The sequence below is a fragment of the Meles meles genome, chromosome 7 (assembly GCF_922984935.1).
Source record: "Meles meles chromosome 7, mMelMel3.1 paternal haplotype, whole genome shotgun sequence".
Lineage (NCBI taxonomy): Eukaryota > Metazoa > Chordata > Mammalia > Carnivora > Mustelidae > Meles > Meles meles.
The window spans coordinates 24,576,733-24,597,517 of NC_060072.1; the positions used below are offsets into that span (position 1 = coordinate 24,576,733).

Consider the following 20,785-nt stretch of genomic DNA (forward strand, 5'->3'; position numbering starts at 1 on the left):
TTCCATTCTTTGAGGACCTAGTGTATTGCCAAGAGCACAATGTAAAGAAATTAAATGAATAAATGCTGCGTGCGTGAATGACTGCTGCACAGCTACCCATCCAACCACCCCTAATAAAGGAGTAAAGTTGTAAAGAACATGATCAGGTGCTGACCCTCTGACATCAACTGTCTAAAAAACCGGTAGAGAACTGCGGCATCGGTGTCTCAATTACATAATTGGATAATTTAAGCAAGAGTTTTTGTTTGGTTGGGGGGTGGGAGAAGACTGAAGGAGCGGAATTACCCAGGTAATTTCTTGCTGTGGAGTGGCACTACCTAACCAATGCACCCCTCTCACCTCCCTCCCGCCACCCCACAAGCCCGGAAGGCGAGAACAAGGCCCCCACCTCGGGGCGGGGGTTTCCCGGGGATACCCCGCCCCGCCCTCTAGGCCCCGCCCCTGGACCGCCAGCTCCGCCCCACTGCCGCCACCAGCAGGGGTCGCGCTGGCCGTGGCGAGCTGCTCAGGCGGGGGTGGGGGAAGCTCCCGCGGCGGCTCGCTTTTCTCAGCTGCTGCTGGTTGGATCGTTTCAATATAAGTCTTTTTTCTCGCTCGCTCGCTCTCCTCCGGGGAACAGGCGGAGGCGTCAATCCGCAGCCGCCGAGTGAGAAGACGACGCACACGCAGAGAACGAAAGCGGCCGCCCGCAGTCTCCTGAGCTCCTCACGGTCCGGCCGCAGCGAAGAAGGAGCCCTAGTCCGGGCGGGCCGCCTCAGCCGGGCGTCGGCACCTCCCTGCCAGCCGCGCTCCCGCCCGGGCTCCTCCGAGGGGATTAGTGGGCTGCCCGCGCGGCTCGGCGGCCCGGGAGCCATGTTGTCCGGGGGGCTTGGCAACGCGTGAGGGACCCGCGGCCCCTCCCGAAGGCTCCGGACCCTAGGCGAGAGCCGGAAGGCGGCTGCGGAGGCCTGCACCTCGGAGGCGCCTTGGGTCCGCCAGCCGCTGGGACCCGGACCTGCATCCGGTCGCCGCGGGCGTCGGCGGAGCCGCTCACCCTCAGCGCCTCGCCTCGCGACGCGGCCCCCGCACTTGCTGGTGAGTTGGCGGCTGGCTACCGCGCGGGGCTTTTCCTGCTGTCCCGCGGACCCTGAGCCAAGGGGGCGGGAGGGTGCTTGGGACTGAGGGCTGGGGCGGGCGCCGGAGGCTCAGGCCCGGCTGGGAAGTTGAGAGAGGGAGGCGCGGCCGGGGGAGCTCCTGAGTGCCTGTCGCCCCTCTGGTCCAGCGCGAACCCGGGTCGCCGAGGCATTTCCGGGGGTGGGGTGGGGTGGGGTACCCGACGGGCTCCTTCGCGGGAGGCGCCTGCAGTCGCCGCCTTCCCCGGTGCTTGCTGCCCATTTGGTCTCCGGGGGAGGCCGGTTTCCCCGCGAGGCCCGGGTGGGAAGAGGCAGAAAGTCCCCCGAGACACAAAGATTCCCCTCGGCGGGGGAGGAGCCGCGGGCGCGGGCGGCTGAGGGGAAGGAAGGGCGCGAGTCCGCGGGAGGTGGGCGAGGAGGCGGTGGCAGCCGCGGCGCGTCCAGCTCCTTGGAGACACCGGGAGTGTGAGCGGGTGGCGAGCGCGGAGGAGGAGCCCTCGCGGTGGGAGCCGGCGGAGACAAAGATCACCGCAGCCTCCCGCTGCCGGGTCACACCCCTGAGTGCTGGTCAAGGGCTGAGGTGGAGTGAGTGTGGGAACCCCAAAGAACTGATGGGGAGGGGAAGATGGGGACCTGCCAAGTATTGTCGTCTCCGTTGCAGTTGCTTTTCTCAGCATTTTTGTGCCCAACGCTTTTGCTCCCCAGCTCAGCTGGATATTCCCTGCCTCCTGTCACCCCCTCACTGCCACATTGACTCCCTTGTGGTTTTCCCTTCATTCTCCCCCCTACTTTTCACCCACTCCTTTTCGGGTAAGCGGTATTTTGCCTTCAGCTTGGGGGAACGTTTGCTAATGACAGGATGCCTGAGCTTGTTCTGACCCTGAACTGCCTTGAACTCCTCTCTCTTCCTCCCACCCTTTCCTTTCTGGGATCTTACAGTGTCACATGGCCACTAACAATTAGCTTTTCTTCAAAAATGGCAAAAGCAAAGCTGAAATCCGTGGTGCTCCTTCTTTATACTGATTCGTCCACTAAAGACACGTTGTTGGTTATGCTTTATCACCTCTTAGCCAATTTTTCTAGGTAACAAAAGTGGCAAATTTTGTTTCGAGTTTTGGCTCTTCCTAGGGTCAGCAGCAGTGTGTTCCTGGCAGCCAGACCTTCTGTCACTTATCAGGAAATGCTCGACTTACAGACAATTCTTTCCTCAAACTTTGCGGATTCTTTCTTGAGTCTTTGTTGCGGGATTTCTTTTAAAAGGCGCTTATGTAAGGTCAAAGTAACAAATATGAGTTACTATTTTAGACTTGTTTTGTTAACCACTGAGCAGCAGAAAATGAATGGGATTTTAAGATCTTTGATGCCTTGAGTCAATAAAAGCCTCCGTTGAAGCTAGAAATAAGGTTCAGTCTCAAATTTTAAGGGAAAAAATGGCTAGCAGTAGTATCATTGGTTTTTTGTTGTTAATGAAGTCATATCAGTCTTTGTAATTCAAACATCTGCATACTTCCATAAACAATGGTTGTAACAAAAGAAAAAATGTGGCTATATTTGAGGAATAGGCTTTTTATGACAGAGAATTTTGGAATAGAAAAACGTTATTCTTTTATCTGGTGAACTGTCTCATAGGCCAGAAATACTAAAGTTTGAATGCTGGAGTTCAAGGAAAATAGTTGAGTCTTTGAATTTAAGCTATTTTAAAATATTATTTCTTACCCCGAAAATAAACATTGAATTATGAATGGAAAGAAATTAAAAGTACAGCCTGTTTGATATAGCGAAGTTACTATTGATACCATTCTAAGAACCGTCATATCTTGCTGCCATTAAAAATGTTGATGCTGTAAAGATTGTGAAAAGGATTTTAGTCTAGGGACAAGTCTCAGAATTGTGGGACTCCCTCCCCCACCCTCACCACTTCTCAGATATCTTTGTGAAATTAGGTCATATCATTAGGTCATATCATTAGTAATCAGTGTTTTATATAAGTTATCAAATGGCCAGAATGAAGAAGGTACATTGTTTTTTTCCCTATATATTTATTAGTATTTAATTAGATTATTGAAGTTTAATTCTTGGAAGGAAGTCCAGAAAGTTACCGAAGATTTCTGGGTGGTGAGATCTGTGGATGAATAAAATACGGTTCTGTATTTTCTAAATTTTTACTTTCATTTTGCAGTCAGAAAAAAAAGTATGAAATATGAAGCCTTGTTAATAACCTAATTTTCCTATTACTAGAAGAAGCTTCTATAAAATAATTTATTTTCATCCTTGAAACTAATAAGGTCACTTGCAGGTGTTAGTTATTTGAAATGTGCAGGTTGTTAGATGTGCTCTGGTTACCTGAAGGGAGAAAGATAGTCAGGAAAGATGAAATTGGAATAATTGATTCAGTGTATGGTAGTGATCCAATATATGGTGGTAGCTTTGTACACCGGTAATCTTGTTCTAATAAGTCATTGGTTTTACAAAAAATAGAAAAAATAAATTTTATTTTCTGTAGTGCAGAATAGTTGTTGACTAAACAGCTCTTAATGTATATAGTTTTCAGATATTGCTCCAGTCCTGTGATTATGGAGCAGTGAGATGGGATATAAAATAATTTACTCTGTTGAGGCTTTTGTTTTTCCTGTTATTTTCAGCAGTATTTTTCTTCTTTCTCTTTATTCATGAAATGGTACTAAACAACTGCAACTCTTGTGAACAGTAGAAACTATAATGGCAACTGAGAAAGATGTTCAGAAGTGAAGATGATTTCCTTTAATATAGGAAAAATTATCTGTGAACACAAAATTTTTCCCTGGTGTTTTCTTGGTTATTGTCTAATAGTGCTGAATATTTATAAGACATTACGTTTTGATCTTTATTACTGTTCTCTAATCTTTATAAAAATTGCAGCATCATGTCAGGGCGCCTTTTTTTTTTAAATAGCTTTTATACTTCCATGGAGGATAATTACTTAGAGAATGTGTTGCTGTGTTGTAGAAAAAGGACACTATATGTTAAATTCAGTTTATAAAAATATTCATTGGAGTATTTTATCTATTTTAAAAATTGTCTCCTTTATGTAATGTGAAGAAAGACTAGTTTTAGGTTCTTTGAATTTTGAATGTGTAATTTTTGCTTAAATTTTAAATGGGAAACTTATTTAAAGTGCACTTTATAAATTGATTATGGCATTTTGTGTTTTCAATGACAGATAAAATAATAGGTTTATGGCCTTTAAAATTACACTTTATATAGTATTTGTGAGGTTAAAAAATTGCCCAAATAGGAAGGTATAGTTGACTGGCATTCAACCTACAGTCTTGGCAAATTCTCGGAAGTGGTGGGGGGTTGGAGAAGACCTTTTTTAAAAAAATTTTGTGAGATATTTACAATATTAAGCCAAGAATTCTTAACTGTCATTAGTGGATTCTTTGTCATTATTTTGTTCCCAGCCTTTTTAGTTGACAGTCTTGAATATCTGCAAAATTTGACCTGGAAAGGGTAATTGCCAGGGTCCAGGAAATTGTATTGAATATATCTGAGTGTGGCTTACCTTTCCTGGCCTGTTTCCTCTCTGTTGGCCAACTTGGAAAACCAATAAATACCTACCAATAAATCTAATGGGGGGTGCCTCCTATGAATAACATTCTGCAGTAACATGGTAATACTGTGTGTGAGGAGGGAGATTTACAAATCCATGGCATATTGGGATGAATGAAAATTATCTTGCCTCCCCAAAGTCTCCTCTTAAAATTATTTTTTGATATAAACATGTGAAAGAAATTAAACTTAATTCTTTTGCTAGGTACCATGCCAGGTGTTAATTTGTTAAATCCCCATAGTAAACACATCCTATATGAGTATTGTGCCTGTTTTTCAAATAAAGATACAGATGCATTAGATTAATTGTCTCTTAGGTTCTACCTCTATGGTGAAGCTGAGGTTCCAGTTCCAGTGTTCAAACTGCTTTATTACAATGTCTCCATGGGGATGTGATGTTAAAAAGTTCATGTTAAGTGTCTACTATAGCAAGAACTAAAAAATTGTAAATTAAGCTCATCAAAATTAGATTTAAATTCCATCGAATTAGTTTCACTACACACAAAAAAATTGATCTAAACAAAATGTATGAGGACATATTTATAGCTCAACATGAATTAAAGGTACTAAAATGATACTGAAAATATTTGTAGATTTATTTATTTATTTTTAAAGATTTTATTTATTTATTTGACAGACAGAGAGAGATCACAAGTAGGCAGAGAGACAGGCAGAGAGAGGAGGAAGCAGGCTCCCTGCCAAGCAGAGAGCCCGATGTAGGGCTCGATCCCAGGACCCTGGAATCATGACCTGAGCCGAAGGCAGAGGCTTTAACCCACTGAGCCACCCAGGTGCCCTGTAGATTTATTTTTAATCACGGATTTATCAGTTAGTTGTTGAGCACAAAGTAAAATGAATATAGGTACTGAAAAGCAAAAATAATTATATTGCATATTTACTCTCATTTTTACTTTTATGTTTACTTACTCATTTTGATTTTATGTAGGTTAAAATTAGTTTGCATTACGCATATGCCATAAAAAAGATAGTCCAGGTGCATGGCTGCATAGGTTGCTTCAATATTAGGTAAGAATTTTGTCTTAAGGTAGATAAAATTTCTGTCTATATGTGTACACATATAATTACCTATTGGTTTTTGGTTTTGATATTGTTTAAGGAGAGCATAAATTTTGATCTTGTGTTTTTTATTTCCACATCTAGTGTATTTTATTTCCATATCTTTACTCTTAATCCATACCTCTTCTTTCCTAGCTACCTCCCAGATATTGCCTCTTAATTTTTTATTGATAGGTAGCTATATATCACCAAAAATGGAAATATTAGATTATATTATACATTGGCAATAAGTTTTTACACTGAAAGCCAACCCTTATGATGAAAATATTGCAGATTAGTATTGGTGATATATATCCTATCTCTTACTCATTTGAAGAGTAGAAAATGTTATTGACTTGATCTAAAGGTAGTCTGTTAAAGTGGGGAAAAAAATTTGTTTTGTTGTCATAAAAGTTAATTATCAGAGTTTTTTTTTTTTAAAGATTTTATTCATTTATTTGACAGAAATCACAAGTAGGCAGAGGGGCAGGCAGAGAGAGAGGGGGAAGCAGGCTCCCTGCCAAGCAGAGAGCCTGATATAGCACTCAGTCCCAGGGCCCTGAGATCATGACCTGAGCTGAAGGCAGAGGCTTAACCCACTGAGCCACCTAGGCGCTCTGTTTCTTTAGCTTATTTAGTGTAAGCTCTATACCCAACATGGGGCTGGAACTCAACAACCATGAGATCAAGAGTCACATTCTATACCAACTGATCATCCTTGTGTCCCTTGTCAGCCTTAAAATACCATATCTTTGTTTCTTTTTATGCACTTGTTAGTGTAAATACTTTCAAGAATACTGTAAATTTTATATGCATATTTGTAAACAGTGGGGAAAGGACCCAAGAATAATTTCACTATATTCTAGGTTAGTTACTAACTCACTTTGGTCTCTTCAAACATATATTTAGTCCTTCTGTTCTTATAATTGATGGTTAATATTTGTTAATAGTGTGAGTTAATGTTAAAAGTTGGTAAAAAATATTTATGAAAAAATCAGGTAACAACGTTGAAGCGCTTATTACTCCAAATTTAGAGGCATTATCCTTTAAGTTATCTAATATTTTTAAAAAAAGGTAATATGTACTTTTAAGTATTACGTTTAAAATAAATCTTTTTCATAATTCCAGAATTTAATTAATTTATTTTTTAAAGATTTTATTTATTTATCTGGTAGAGAGAGATATAGCAAGAGAGGGCATACAAGCAGGGGGAGTGGGAGAGAGAGAGAAGCAGGGTTCCCCCTGAGCAGGGATCTCAACATGGAGCTTGATCCCAGGACCCTGGGATCATGACCTGAACTGAAGGCATATGCTTAACGACTGAGTGACCCAGGTGCCACCATAATGCCAGATTTTGATGTTTTATTGTACTGCTATTTCTGGTGGGAAGGAAGCCTTTCATTGATTTTTGAAATAAATTTTGGATTCCTTGAGTAGACATTAGCCCCTTGAGCCAGTCTTAATGAAAAAAAAATTTTTTGAGAGTGAGGAGGGGGAGAGATTGAGAGGGTTGGTGCTGAGGGAGAGGGAGAGATAGAATCCCAAGCAGGCTCTATGCTCATCACAGAGCCCCAGGAGTCCCACGTGGGGGCTCCATCCCACCACCCTGAGATCACAACCTGAGTTGAAATCAAGAGTCCATCGCTTAACAGACTGAGCCACCCAGGCACCCTTTATTTATTTATTTATTTTTAATTTTTTAATATTTTTATTAACATAGAATGTATTATTAGCCTCAGGGGTACAGGTCTGTGAATTGCCAGGTTTACACACTTCATAGCACTCACCATAGCACGTACCTTCCCCAATGTCTATAACCCAACCACCCTCTCCCTACCCCCCCTCCCCCTGGCAAGCCTGAGTTTGTTTTGTGAGATTAAGAGTCTCTTGTGGTTTGTCTCCCTCCCAGTCCCATCTTGTTCCACTTATTCCCTTCCTATCCCCCTAAGCCCCCACGTTGCCTCTCAACTTCCTCATATCAGGGAGATCATATGATAATTATCTTTCTCTGATTGACTTACTTTGCTAAGCATCATACCCTCTCGTTCCATCCACGTCATCGCAAATGGCAAGATTTCATTTCTTTTGATGGCTGCATAGTTTTCCATTGTATATATATATGCCACATCTTTTTTTATCCATTCATCTGTTGATGGACATCTAGGTTCTTTCCATAGTTTGGCTATTGTGGACATTGCTGCTATAAACCTTTGGGTGCATATGCCCCTTAGGATCTCTGCATTTGTATCTTTAGGGTAAATACCCAGTAGTGTGATTACTGGGTCATAGGGTAGCTCTGTTTTTGACTTTTTGAGGAACCTCCATGCTGTTTTCCAGAGTGGTTGCACCAGCTTGCATTTCCACCAACAGTGTAGGAGGGTTCCCCTTTGTCCGCATACTCGCCAGCATCTGTCACTTCCTGATTTGTTAATTTTAGCCATTCTGACTGGTGTGAGGTGGTATCTCATTGTGGTTTTGATTTGTATTTCCCTGATCAGGCACCCTTTATTGAAATATTTTTAAGAAATTATCCTTTATGATTTCATTATATGTAATACATTTTGTTTTTTCAATTCAGCGGTATGTATAATCAGTATTTTAAAGCATTTGTTGTGTCCTAGGCATTGTGCTAGTCGTCGTATATGGTATACAATGGAGGTGGTATTGTGAGGTAGTATTGTAACATGTGAAGTCCCAGCAACACTAATTGAATGTTCTGTTCTTGGCCCTGTTCTCATGTTTTACATTGTTTTTTACATTTATATGTATATGTCTTTTTATCCTTCCTTTCCTTTCTTCTGTCTGTCCATCCATGTATCCATGTCTGAAGTGCACTTGCCTGTGTTATACTAGCATTTATGGGCTGTGCTAGGAGATAAAGATGGGGAAACTGGTGTATTGGTGTTATAGTGCTGGGACTCTTGAGAGAAATTCTCATTTTTTTTTAAAGATTTTATTTATTTATTTGACAGACAGAGATCACAAGTAGGCAGAGTGGCAGAGTGGCAGGCAGAGAGAGAGAGGGGGAAGGAGGCTCCCTGCGGAGCAGAGAGCTCGATGCGGGGCTTGATCCCAGGACCCTGGGATCATGACCTGAGCCCAAGGCAGAGACATTAACCCACTGAGCCACCCAGGTGCCCCAGAAATTCTCATGTTTGAGGACAAATGTCACTTCCTTTGAAGTCATCCGTTTTTTGTTTTGTTTTGTTTTTTTGAAGTCATCTTTGATTTACTCTGGTGGAGTTATGATTCTGCTTTAGCATTTATGTTTATCATAGTACTTAACACATTGTTTGTAATTAATTGTTTACAAATCTCTCTTCTTTCTGGTTGGCTTTGTGCTCCAAAGGGACCATGCTTTGTTGGGATTCCCTCCAAATTAGGTACTGTGTAATTGGTTGAGGAAGTGATGGGATTAGGAACTGGTAAATTAGGGTCAGATTAGTCATCATGTTGAAAGAATCGAGAATCAGTTCTGATATAGGAGAAAATAAAAACTCATCAAAAGTTTTGAGTATTGTTACATGTAGGTGGTATTTGTGTGTGAGCAATCTGGAAGCAGTTTGTAGGCCAACTTAGAGGGACAGTAACTTCTCATTACTGGGCCTTTTTAATTTTATGTAAATTGTACTAACTTGTTATCTTAGACAAATTGGAAATATAAAATTACAGTATTTATATGTAAATAAAATGCCTATTTCAAAAGATCTGAGAACTGGTCAGTATCAAATAAAATTTGGTTTAGCTGATAAAATTAACGAAATTTAGCTCTTTAGCTGTGTATAGTACTAGAGTTAAATGCATTTACTGAAGTAAAGTACAAAATTGCACTCAGAAGGATAGAACAGTGCATTTACAGTCCTCTCTGTTACCCTGATAGTATGTGTACAGTTAGCCAGGAATTTTGTTTTCATTGGGATTACTGTAATTTAAAAAACTGCTTTATGGTCTACTTATAATTTAAAGATATTTTATTGATTTTTAAAAATTATACCTCTGTTATAGTTGTTTTATTGTAAGGACTAGATTTATTTTAGAAATCAGAGATCAAGGCTTATGACATCTTGAGATGTGACATTTAAAAATGAATTTTTAATAATTTGTAAGACTGTGCTTTTCATATTTCTCAACCTATTATGTGGTCTTAAAACATTAAAACATTTTGTATCCACTACATTTTCATGATCATGATATATATAGTGACATTTTATCATTTTAGTAACAGTGGAGTCATACCTCTTTTGCAGTAGATTTTTTTGCTCATAAATCTTTTTTTAATTAAAAACATTTTTTTAAAGTAAGCTCTAATGCCCACAGTAGGGCCTGAGGTCAAGAGTTGCATACTCTCCTGACCAGGTGCCCCTGTCCATAAATTCTTGAGCATAGGTTTCCCCCTTCTTTCTCAAGATAATCTTATTTACATTTCTGTTCTCCTCTAATCCCTTTTCTTCCCAAGAAACTATAAAATGGTTGACACATTTTTTATTTTATGTAGAATTTTTTGGAAAAAAATCTGAACTCTCATTTTTATTATATAAAGTTAGAATTGGTTATATGTGTTCTCCCCCCCCCCATAAAGAAACTACTTCTACTGTAACTAATAACCATGTGATCTTGAGCTAGTTACTTAAACTCTTAAGGGTCAGTTTCTTCTGTAAAATTGGGAAGTGGCAGAACCTTCTTCATGGGGTTTTGGGAATTAAATGATATATATAAAGCACTTTGCAAAGAACCTTGCAGTTAGCACTCCCAAGTAGCAATTTTTTTTAATATTACTCTTTGATATAATAGGAAGAATTATTGGTAATGGTACTAGACATGTTTTGCTGATCTATCCCTTCAAGTTAATTCCTTCAGGTTAAATAAGTGATTCACAAGGACAGTTGAATCAAAATCATCTTTTTGACTTTTAAAACTATATGTACCTCCTGGATTTCCTCATACACCTGCCTTCTCCCACCTAATTTGAGAAGTCAGTGTTACTAATCAGAGTGTATTGCGTGCTTTAGGTACATTGTGCGGAGGATGCTGTAGACTAGTGGACCAAATAATGTAGGATATTCATTGTTGTTTCTTATCTAATGCCCATTAGGAATAACGCTGTTATAATCTTCCTGAAAAGCACATTAATAAGCTTTTTCTTAGCACCAACCAAATTTTTCTTGTAACTGTTTGCCCTGTGCCCCTTCTTCAAACCTATGCTGTTCTGCTTGTTTGACATCTTAACAGTCTAGACAGTATTTGCTTTCCTTGTTGATGACTTTTATGTGTGACTCAGGTATTCTGAAGTCAGAATAGAATAACTGGTCGTATAGCTTATCCATCAAACAAAGAAAATGGTTTTGCATTTTATTTTTTGTGATGAAGTCTTCTTGGGTGTATTCTATTTATTGTTTTAGGTTTTTATTATCTTATGTTCTTCTAGGTCAGTGGCCTTAACTTGAACTTCAGAAGCACTCTTGTGATTTTAAAAAAAATAAACAAAAACGACTAGATGCCTGTGTGTGTGTGTGTGTGTGTGTGTGTGTGTGTGTGTGTGTTGTAAAATCTGAAGTGCTGTCCCAGAACAACTGAAGTGGAGTTTCTGAGCTTGGTTTTTTAAATGTGAAAGGCAGTGTTTAGAAACACTGTTTCAAAGTTTGGCACAGTGTTAAAGGGAGCAACCATTCATATAAATTAAAGTAGGCAAAGTGATTAAAACTTTACATCATTGCATCTTATTTTTTTCTCTTTTTATTCTTTTTTGAATCTTGTAGTTTTATCATGTTTTGGGGGGGTTTCTTTATGTATAAAAGTCTTATCTTCCAATTATTTTATTTATATTTTATCTTTTTAGGGAGTATCTTTTTGTTTTAGTTTTGTTAAAAGGTAAACTGAGGCTTGTTAAAATTTTTCAGTTTAATTAGCATATACATTGACTGAATCGTGGAGCATCAAGCCAAAGGTTTTTACCTGTCCACTTAGGGTAGGTGGGAAAGGGGGAAGGTTTTTATAGAGAAGACAGAGAAACAAAGGGAATTATTTGATTGGTGATATTTTAAGCAGTTGTCTTATTTGGAAAGCCTAGAGGGCTGTTTGTGATTGGTTGTTCTTAAGTTTCATTTTCTCAGATTCTTGTGCAGTGACTCTGGCTTAGGGTTTTTTGTTTGTTTGTTTGTTTTTTTAATTTCTTTTCAGCTTAAAGTATTCATTGTTTTTGCACCACACCCAGTGCTCCATGCAATACGTGACTTCCCTATTACCCACCACCTGGTTCCCCCAACCTCCTACCCCTCGCCCCTTCAAAACGCTCAGGTTGTTTTTCAGAGTCCATAGTCTCTCATGGTTCATCTCCCCTTCCAATTTCCCTCAACTCCCTTCTCCTCTCCATCTCCCCATGTCCTCCATGTTATTTGTTATGCTCCACAGATAAGTGAAACCATATGATAATTGACTCTGTCTGCTTGACTTACTTCACTCAGCATAATCTCTTCCAGTCCCGTCCATGTTGTTACAGAAGTTGTGTATTCATCCTTTCTGATGGAGGCACAATACTCCATCGTGTATATGGACCACATCTTCCTTATCCATTCGTCCGTTGAAGGGCATCTTGGTTCTTTCCACAGTTTGGCGACCGTGGCCATTGCTGCTATAAACATTGGGGTACAGATGGCCCTTCTTTTCACTACATCTGTATCTTTGGGGTAAATGCCCAGTAGTGCAATTGCAGGGTCATAGGGAAGCTCTATTTTTAATTTCTTGAGGAATCTCCACACTGTTCTCCAAAGTGGCTGCACCAACTTGCATTCTCACCAACAGTGTAAGAGGGTTCCCCTTTCTCCACATCCTCTCCAACACATGTTGTTTCCTGTCTTGCTAATTTTGGCCATTCTGACTGGTGTAAGGTGGTATCTCAATTTGGTTTTAATTTGAATCTCCCTGATAGCTAGTGATGATGAACATTTTTTCATGTGTCTGATTCTGGCTTAGGTTTTGGTTTGCTTACCTAGGGTACTAAGGCATTGGACCCACTTCAGTCTAAAGGCCTTCTTATTTAATTACTTTAACAACTTGAGTGGCTTACTGCTTTCTATCTGGATTTTATTTGTGTGAGAGAGAGAGACAAGAGAGAGCACAAGCAGGGACAGGGCAGAGGGAGAGGGAAAAGCAGATCCCCACTGAGCAGGGATCCCAACATGGGGCTCCGTCCCAGGACCCTGGGTTCATGATCTGAGCTGAGGGCAGATGCTTAACTGACTGAGCCACCTAGGCGCCCCTCAATTACTATGTTTTTGAAAATTATTTGTTAAATATAAGAACATAATAATGTAGAAAATAGGGCATAATCTTAATTCCCTAGCAGTGGTTACCATCATCAAATATTCCCTTTGTCTTTTTTCATATGTAGAGTTTAATATTTTTTTTTTAAGATTTTATTTATTTATTTGACAGAGAGAGCGAGATCACAAGCAGGCAGAGAGGCAGGCAGAGAGAGAGGAGGAAGCAGGCTCCCTGCTGAGCAGAAAGCCCGATGCGGGGCTCGATCCCAGGACCCTGAGATCATGACCTGAGCCGAAGGCAGAGGCTTTAACCCACTGAGCCACCCAGGCGCCCCTAGAGTTTAATATTTTTGTTTAAGATCCTTTTTAAAAGTTTTTTTAAGTTCCCAAATAATTCTTACGGCTATCATTTTCAGTGGGTATAGCAATCTTTTTTTTTTTTTTTTAAAGATTTTATTTATTTATTTGACAGACAGAGATCACAAGTAGGCAGAAAGGCAGGCAGAGAGAGATAGAGGAGGAAGCAGGCTCCCCGCTGAGCAGAGAGCCCGATGTGGGGCTCGATCCCAGGACCCTGGGATCATGACCTGAGCCGAAGGCAGAGGCTTAACCCACTGAGCCACCCAGGCGCCCCAGTGGGTATAGCAATCTATCAAAAGAAGTTTAACTGTTTCATAGTGGTTGGTAATTAACATACTGCTTTTCATTTTTCATTATTTTAAATTGTGCTGGGACAGGCTGTAGCATGTGACCACATCATCCTTTCACCCTCATTTTACATTTCCTTAGGGTAGCTAGATATTCGGAAGTGAAATTCTCACATCAAACCTGTGAAACTTTTCAGGTAATGCTTGTTGTGGCAGTGCCACTAGTAATGTGCCACATTTACTCTAAAATAGTTGCTTTAGATAATTTGTAGAAAGATGTTATTGCTTGTGTTTGGATTTCTTTGATTGCTTGATTTTTTTTTTTTTTCCTTCTGTAATCTCCACTCATGTTGCTTAGGAGGTAATGATTGCCATTCCCTGAATTTTGACAGCTTCATTTTTCATTATTTTGTGATACCATCTTTTTTTTTTTTTTTACTATCATATTGCTATGTATACTTTTTTTTTTTCTTAATTTGAGATAATTTGTTTTGGTTGTCCATCTGTTTTTATTCTAGCTTCAGCTTATTTATCACTGCTATGTAATATATCTTAATATCTGGTATGGCAAAACAGTTTTTCCTCTAAATAATTTTGATATTCTATATTTTTATTCTGCTTTTACTTATTTTTAAATAGCAGGCAAAAAAGATGTAATATAGGTGTCTCCATTTTTTTCTTTCAAGCTGGTCTCCAACTATAAAACTTCAATCCTAGATATGTCAGTACATCTGTAAGAGTTGCATCAGGAATCAGGGTAGACTTCCATATCCTCATTGTCCAGGTTCTACCATGTAAAGAGCATCTCAGTAAAAATTAGGTAACCTATGATTTTATCCATTTATTCATGCTGGCACCAAAGATGGACTTAACAGTTGTCCTTTTTTTCCTTTTAAAGATTTATGATTTATTTATTTGAGAGAGTGCACGAGGGAGAAAGAGGGAGAATCTCAAACAGACTCCCTGCTGAGCACAGAACCCAGTTCCAGGCTCAGTCTCACAATCCTGAGACTATGACCTGAGCTGAAATCAGGAGTCAGACACTTAAATGACTGAGCCACCCAGGCATCCCAGCAGTTGTCCTGAAGAGAAGGGAGGAATGACACTCAGCCAGTGGTATTAGGTAGATTTCCTGGAGGAGATGATGCTAAATTTAATTAGCTTTAGCCCTTCCTAGGATGAAAGCAGTATATAAAAAGGAGGTATGAAAAAAGGTTTTACATTCTTTTAAAATAATAATTATTCTCCTCCAGCCTATTAAGTATTTGCATGTAGTAGAAATAGAGAAATAAAGGTTGCATGTAGAGGTGGTGGTAGATTAAATAAAAAATGCAGCTATACCAGTAAGAAGCTTGGGTTTTACTCGTCTATAGAATTGAGCTATTGACTAGTTTTTAGGCAGAATGTACTCTTTTCTACATTGAAGTCATTGGGAAAGTTTCCTGAACAGCTACAAATGAGCTACATCTGGATGTTGAACGGACAACCTTTTGCAATACGTTGATCTTTCAGAAGCAGCTTCAAGGGATTGCTTTCCTACTTTGGGAATGCTAAAAGGAGCTATTTGAACCTTTTTTTTTTTTTTCCTTGTCTGGTTCATTTCAGAGACATGAAAATTACTGTCTCTTAGGAGCATTTAGAAATGTGCATTTGCAAACCAGCCATTTTTATCTTCCAAATGGTTTCACCGTTTTGTCGGGGAAATAGATAAAAATAGTAAGTTTATGACAACTTGAAATAATCCTTTTATTTAAGTATAAATGTTAGCATACTAGTGAAGGATACAAATATTAATATTAAATACCTCTACAAATGATTATTTAGTTCTTTAGACCTTACCTCTGTGCTACTATAGGTAACCATGTAACACTATCCATTTAACAGTAATTCAGTTAAGTTATATGCAGGTACAGAGAATAGGCTAATTTTAACAGCTGCAGTGTTTCAGTACTTTAAAGTCAACTAAATTTGACTTTACAGCTGATCTTGAACCTCACAGATCTGACTGCACTGGTCCACTTATACACCTAGTTTTTGGTGGGCGGAAGGTACAGTACTGTACTTACTTGATTCTCTTAAGATTTTTTCAGTAACTCTTTTTTCTAGCTTCCTTTATTGTAAGAATACAGCATATTATATATATGTATATATATAGAGAGAGTATATAAAATGTGTGTTAATTGAGTCTTTGTTATTGGTAAGTCTTCCAATAAATGCAGGCTATTAGTAGTTAAGTTTTTGGGGAGTCAAAAATTAAATACAGGTGTTGGACCACACAGGGGTCAGTGCCCCTAACCCCTGCATTGTTCATGGGTCAGCTGTACTTCCATTTTACTAATGCATACAAAGAATTTTTGATACATAATTGTTCCCAAGTTGGAGGTACCTTTTCTCATTATATTTACTCATCACAAATGATTATCTCTCTGCCTCATTCCTTTCTTAATTTGAACTCTTCAAATCCTTCCACTTCTGTAGGCATTGAATATTTTTTAAAAAATTAAACTTAATTTTTCTGAATAGGTGATATGAACTTAAAACCATGTAGAGAGAGACAGAGAAGTCTTGTTTTCCCTTTGCTTTCTCCAGCCTCTCTTTCCTCCCATACCTTTTATAGGTAGACATTTCCTTTTGTATCCTGTTTAGCCTTCCAGTGTGTTTTTTGCAAATATAAACAGATACATGTATATTTTATTTTGGAAATTTTTTTCAGTGTCTACTTAAAAACCTTCCTTTATTTTTTAAAAAGATTTTATTTATTTATTTGACAGAGAGAGACACAGTGAGAGAGGGAATACAAGCAAGGGGAGTGAGAGAGGGAGAAGCAGGCTTCCCTGCCGAGCAGGGAGCCCAATATGGGTCTTGATCCCCGGATGCTGGGATCATGAGCGGAAGGCAGAGGCTTAACCCAGTGAGCCACCCAGGGGCCCCTATCTTTTATTTTTAATAGCCGAATTTTACTTTTGTGGATATATGGTAGTTAAGTCACAGTCCTTTATGGACACTTGGGTTCTTTGTTATCTTTTGCTATTCAATAGCAAATGAATAATATACATACCACATTTTGTACTTACATAAGCAAATAAATGATTTAGATTCTAAGAACAAGAATCAGTCAAGTGATAAATACATCTGTACATGTTTCCTTGCTCTGCCAGCTGGGAAGGCCTAGAAGAAAATGACACTCCAGTAGCAGTGAGCACAGCTAGTACCCAGATTTTGGTTTCTAATACTAACAGTATTAGAAACTCCCATAAAAGGAACCAGAACTCTGGAAAAATGGCTGATTCTAGGACTGGGATAGGAAATAAATGTTTAATAATGCTGAAAAGTTAGGAAGTATTCTAACAGAAACAATGCATAGAGTAAATAGGTATGTGAAGGGCATACAGGAACCAACTCAAAGAACTCCCAAGGGCTAATAATAGAATAATTTGAGGAACAAAATAAAATAGAATTTTAAAATTGGATTATAATTCAATTATAAAATAATATCCATAAATCCCTAATACTGATGCAAGTAAATAACTGGGGAGAATAGACAGATCTCCTGCGCAGAGGAATTCTACATAATTTATGTAGCTACTCAGCCTTCAAAGAGGTATAACAGGACTCTTAAGGAGTGGAAAATATGGAAAAGAGTAACTTGACATGGGGAAAAACTTGGCAAACATGACCTTGGCTGTGTCACCAAGGTTAAATACTTAAATATACAGTATTAATACTATAAACCAAATGTATCCCCTCATAATTCATATGTTGAAATCTGGTCCCTAATGGGATCGTGTTGGAGGTGGGGCTTTTGGGAGGGGGTTACATCAGGATGTCATGGATTTAATGTCCTTATAAGAGACTCCAGAGAGGTACCTCACACTTCACCTTTTCTGCCATGTGAGGACTCAGTGAGGAGCTGGCAATCTGTGAACAAGGAAGTGGGCTCTTAGCAGACACTGACTCTGCAGGGGCCTTGATCTTGGACTTCCTAGCCTCCAGAACTGTGAAAAATTTCTGTTGCTTCTGAGCCACTCTGTCTAAGGTATTTTGTTATAGCAGCCTGAACAGACTAATGTTTAACATCAGCAGTCATAAATCATGTTGATAATATGATGTGGTGGCAAATGCACTTGACCTCAAATGTGGTCTTCCCCCCAAAAAACATAATCCCAGTCTAATCATGAGGAAAACATGAGGTAAGTTCTAATCAAGGAATACTCTACAAAATACCTGAACAGTACTTCTTAGAACTATCAAGGTCATCTGAAACAGGAGAAGTCTGAGAAACTGTCACAGCCAAGAGGAGCTTAAGACATGACAATACATAAAGTAAAATCTAAATAGAATGGGTCATAATGCATCAGTTTTGGTTCATTAATTGTGACAATTATTACCATAGTAATATAAGACCTTAATCGCACAATCTAGGTGTTTGGTGTAGAGGAACTGTGTGTACTATCTTTGCAATTTTCCTGTAAATCTAAAACTATTTTTCTAAAAAAGATAGATGCTTCTGCAATTCTGTTATGTATAGCCACATTGCCATTATGTACCTTAATGTTTGAGAGGCTTGTTTTCCCAAACCCTCACCAGCTGAATGTGTTGTCAAACTTTTGGAATTTAGCCCATTTGATAGATTAGAACTGGTGTAACTGAGACTTTTGTATTTCTCTCATTATGAATTATGTTGAGTATTATCTTGTATGTTTAATGGACATTTTACTTTTTTCTCCCTTCTGTGAACTCTCATGTTCTTTATTTCTCTGTTAGGTTTGGGCCCTTTTCTTCTTGGTTTCAGGTGTTCTCTATAGAGAGATTAGCCCTCTTTGTAATATGGGTTGCAAAAAACACATTTTTTCATTTTTTACAGTGTTTCTTATGCAAAAGTTTTCCTTTTTTATATGGTGATACTATGTTTTCTTTAACATTTCTGGATTTTGAAACATAGAAAAGTCTTGACCACTCCAAGATTGTAAAAGTGTTATGTTTTCTTCTAGTACTTGTGGATTTGTTTTTACATTTAGATTTTTGTTTTAAATACAGATTTTATTTATTTATTTGACAGAGATTACAAGTAGGCAGAGAGGCAGGCAGAGAGAGAGGAGGGGAAGCAGGCTCCCTGCTGAGCAGAGAGCCACATGTGGGGCTGGATCCCAGGAATCTGGAATCATGACCTGAGCAGAAGGAGAGGCTTTAACCCACTGAGCCACCCAGGCACCCCTACATTTAGATCTTAATACTTGAATCCTTGAGTTCCTCCCAAGCATTGAAGCATTCTGAATGCTTAACTTTCTTTCAAATTACTCCCTGTAAGCATCCTTGTGGGCTTATAGGTGCTTTAAATGATTTATAGTAAAAGAAATGCTTATACATTTTACTCTTGGTGGACTAAAAAGTCTCAACTCTGTGGAAAATGTATTAAGCATTTCATTGTGTCTTAATTCCATATCATGGTTTAAAAATAATTTTACACTAATGAAAATTCCTTTTAAGTTTCTTTTTACTATTGTAGTAAATTTACCAGGTTTTTTTTTTCTTCTACTGATTATTAGTGTTGTGAATTATTCATGTTCAGTTTATTCCCCATCCTGTTTCTCCTAAGATTTCTGCTTCAGTTATTAAACCTGTCTGTGATTTACCTTCTGTTGTCCTCAGAACTTCTTACTGTTTTGTGGCTGCTCTGATTGTAATCTCTTTATTTGGCATTATTTAGAAATTTTATTTGTGGGCCAGATATCTCTTTTAACTCATTAAGAAAATGGAACCGGGGCGCCTGGGTGGCTCAGTGGGTTAAGCCGCTGCCTTCGGCTCAGGTCATGATCTCGGGGTCGTGGGATCGAGTCCCACATCTGGCTCTCTGCTCAGCAGGGAGCCTGCTTCCCTCTCTCTCTCTGCCTGCCTCTCTGCCTACTTGTGATCTGTGTCTGTCAAATAAATAAATAAAATCTTTAAAAAAGAAAAAAAAAGAAAATGGAACCAATAGTGTCAGCAGATACTGCCTAATGTAAGATGATAATTTCTTATGCCCTTTTATAAAGGTATTCATATTTTCCTCACATTACTTGTGATGAAGCTAGTATTGCTGAACTGAATTTTCAGATATTTGGGAAACTCTGGTAGTGCTGTGGAATGTTGACTTAGAAAATAGCACCAGAAACTACTTGGTGAGTTTATTGCATAAAACAGAGAACTGTCTTTACAGACAGAGTTGGTAGGATCTGCTAGGGCAAGGGAAGGGTGTGTGACTAAAAAGAATAGCGAAGTATGAAGGAAGAGCAAAGTTGGGGTGTTTATTGAGGATTTGGAGTCTTTAAGACAGCTATTTCAGTGCGGGAGCTGATGTGATTAGAATTGGGATCACGATGTAATAATTTAGGATTGATACAGCAAAGCAAGGGTTTTGAGGTAAGATTTTCGAAATATCTTGGAAAGTGAACAATCATTTGCTGCTATTTATTAAAAAGTTGAATAGTCTGCTGTTGGTTTATATAGGGTTTGGGGGAAGTTCCTGAAATGAACAATGAAGTTATTTGCAACTCTTATCTGCCTAGACAAGAGTTTCCTGGAATAGTAAAGTCACGTTGTCCAGGACAGCTGAATAGTGATGTTAATGTAGACTGTAAAGTCTGGGTTTAAATGGTTTCAGTTCTCACTGCCCATTCAGAACTACAATAAACTTGAAAATGTAATTATAAAAAGTATGATTCTTAGGAACAACTACTCAGTATATTTTCTTGGTGAGAGGTTTGACATTGAATGATTTCCCCTAAAGAATGAGGCCTAACTTTGATAATTAAGGTGTCTGAGATACCTAAATGGCAGTAGGATACAGGATTCTGCAGCTGAGAAAAGAGCTATAAAAGGATCAGAGATAGAAATTTGGAAGTTACTGTTTATATTAAATCCATGTACCTAGATAAGTTTGCCTGATGGGGAAGTATAGAGTGAGAAGAAAAAGACTTTGGCTTTAAAAGTTCTAGTGCCTAATAGTTATATGTGGTGTGTGTGTGTGTGTGTGTGTGTGTACGCACATGCATGTGCAAACCTGTAACGGAGTGGCTGGAGAGGTTGGAAGAAAACCAGGATATAGTAATGTGATTTCTGGAGATGTGGCTGAAAACTAGCAGGT

At 39.1% G+C, this 20,785-nt stretch overlaps 1 protein-coding gene across 3 annotated transcripts in view; it reads left to right on the forward strand.

Annotated features, from left to right (window-relative positions):
• Positions 1–523: 523 nt before the first annotated feature.
• The window catches only part of CDK17 (cyclin dependent kinase 17), a 116,133-nt gene continuing 95,871 nt past the window's right edge, over positions 524–20,785 (forward strand). Inside the window, exon 1 of one of the 3 annotated variants that reach the window (XM_046010837.1) lies at positions 524–1,074. The gene's annotated coding sequence lies outside the window, so the exon portion shown is untranslated. Of the gene's footprint in view, positions 1,075–1,561; positions 1,698–20,785 lie in introns of those variants that run through there. The other 2 variants (XM_046010835.1, XM_046010836.1) reach the window with 2 other exon arrangements.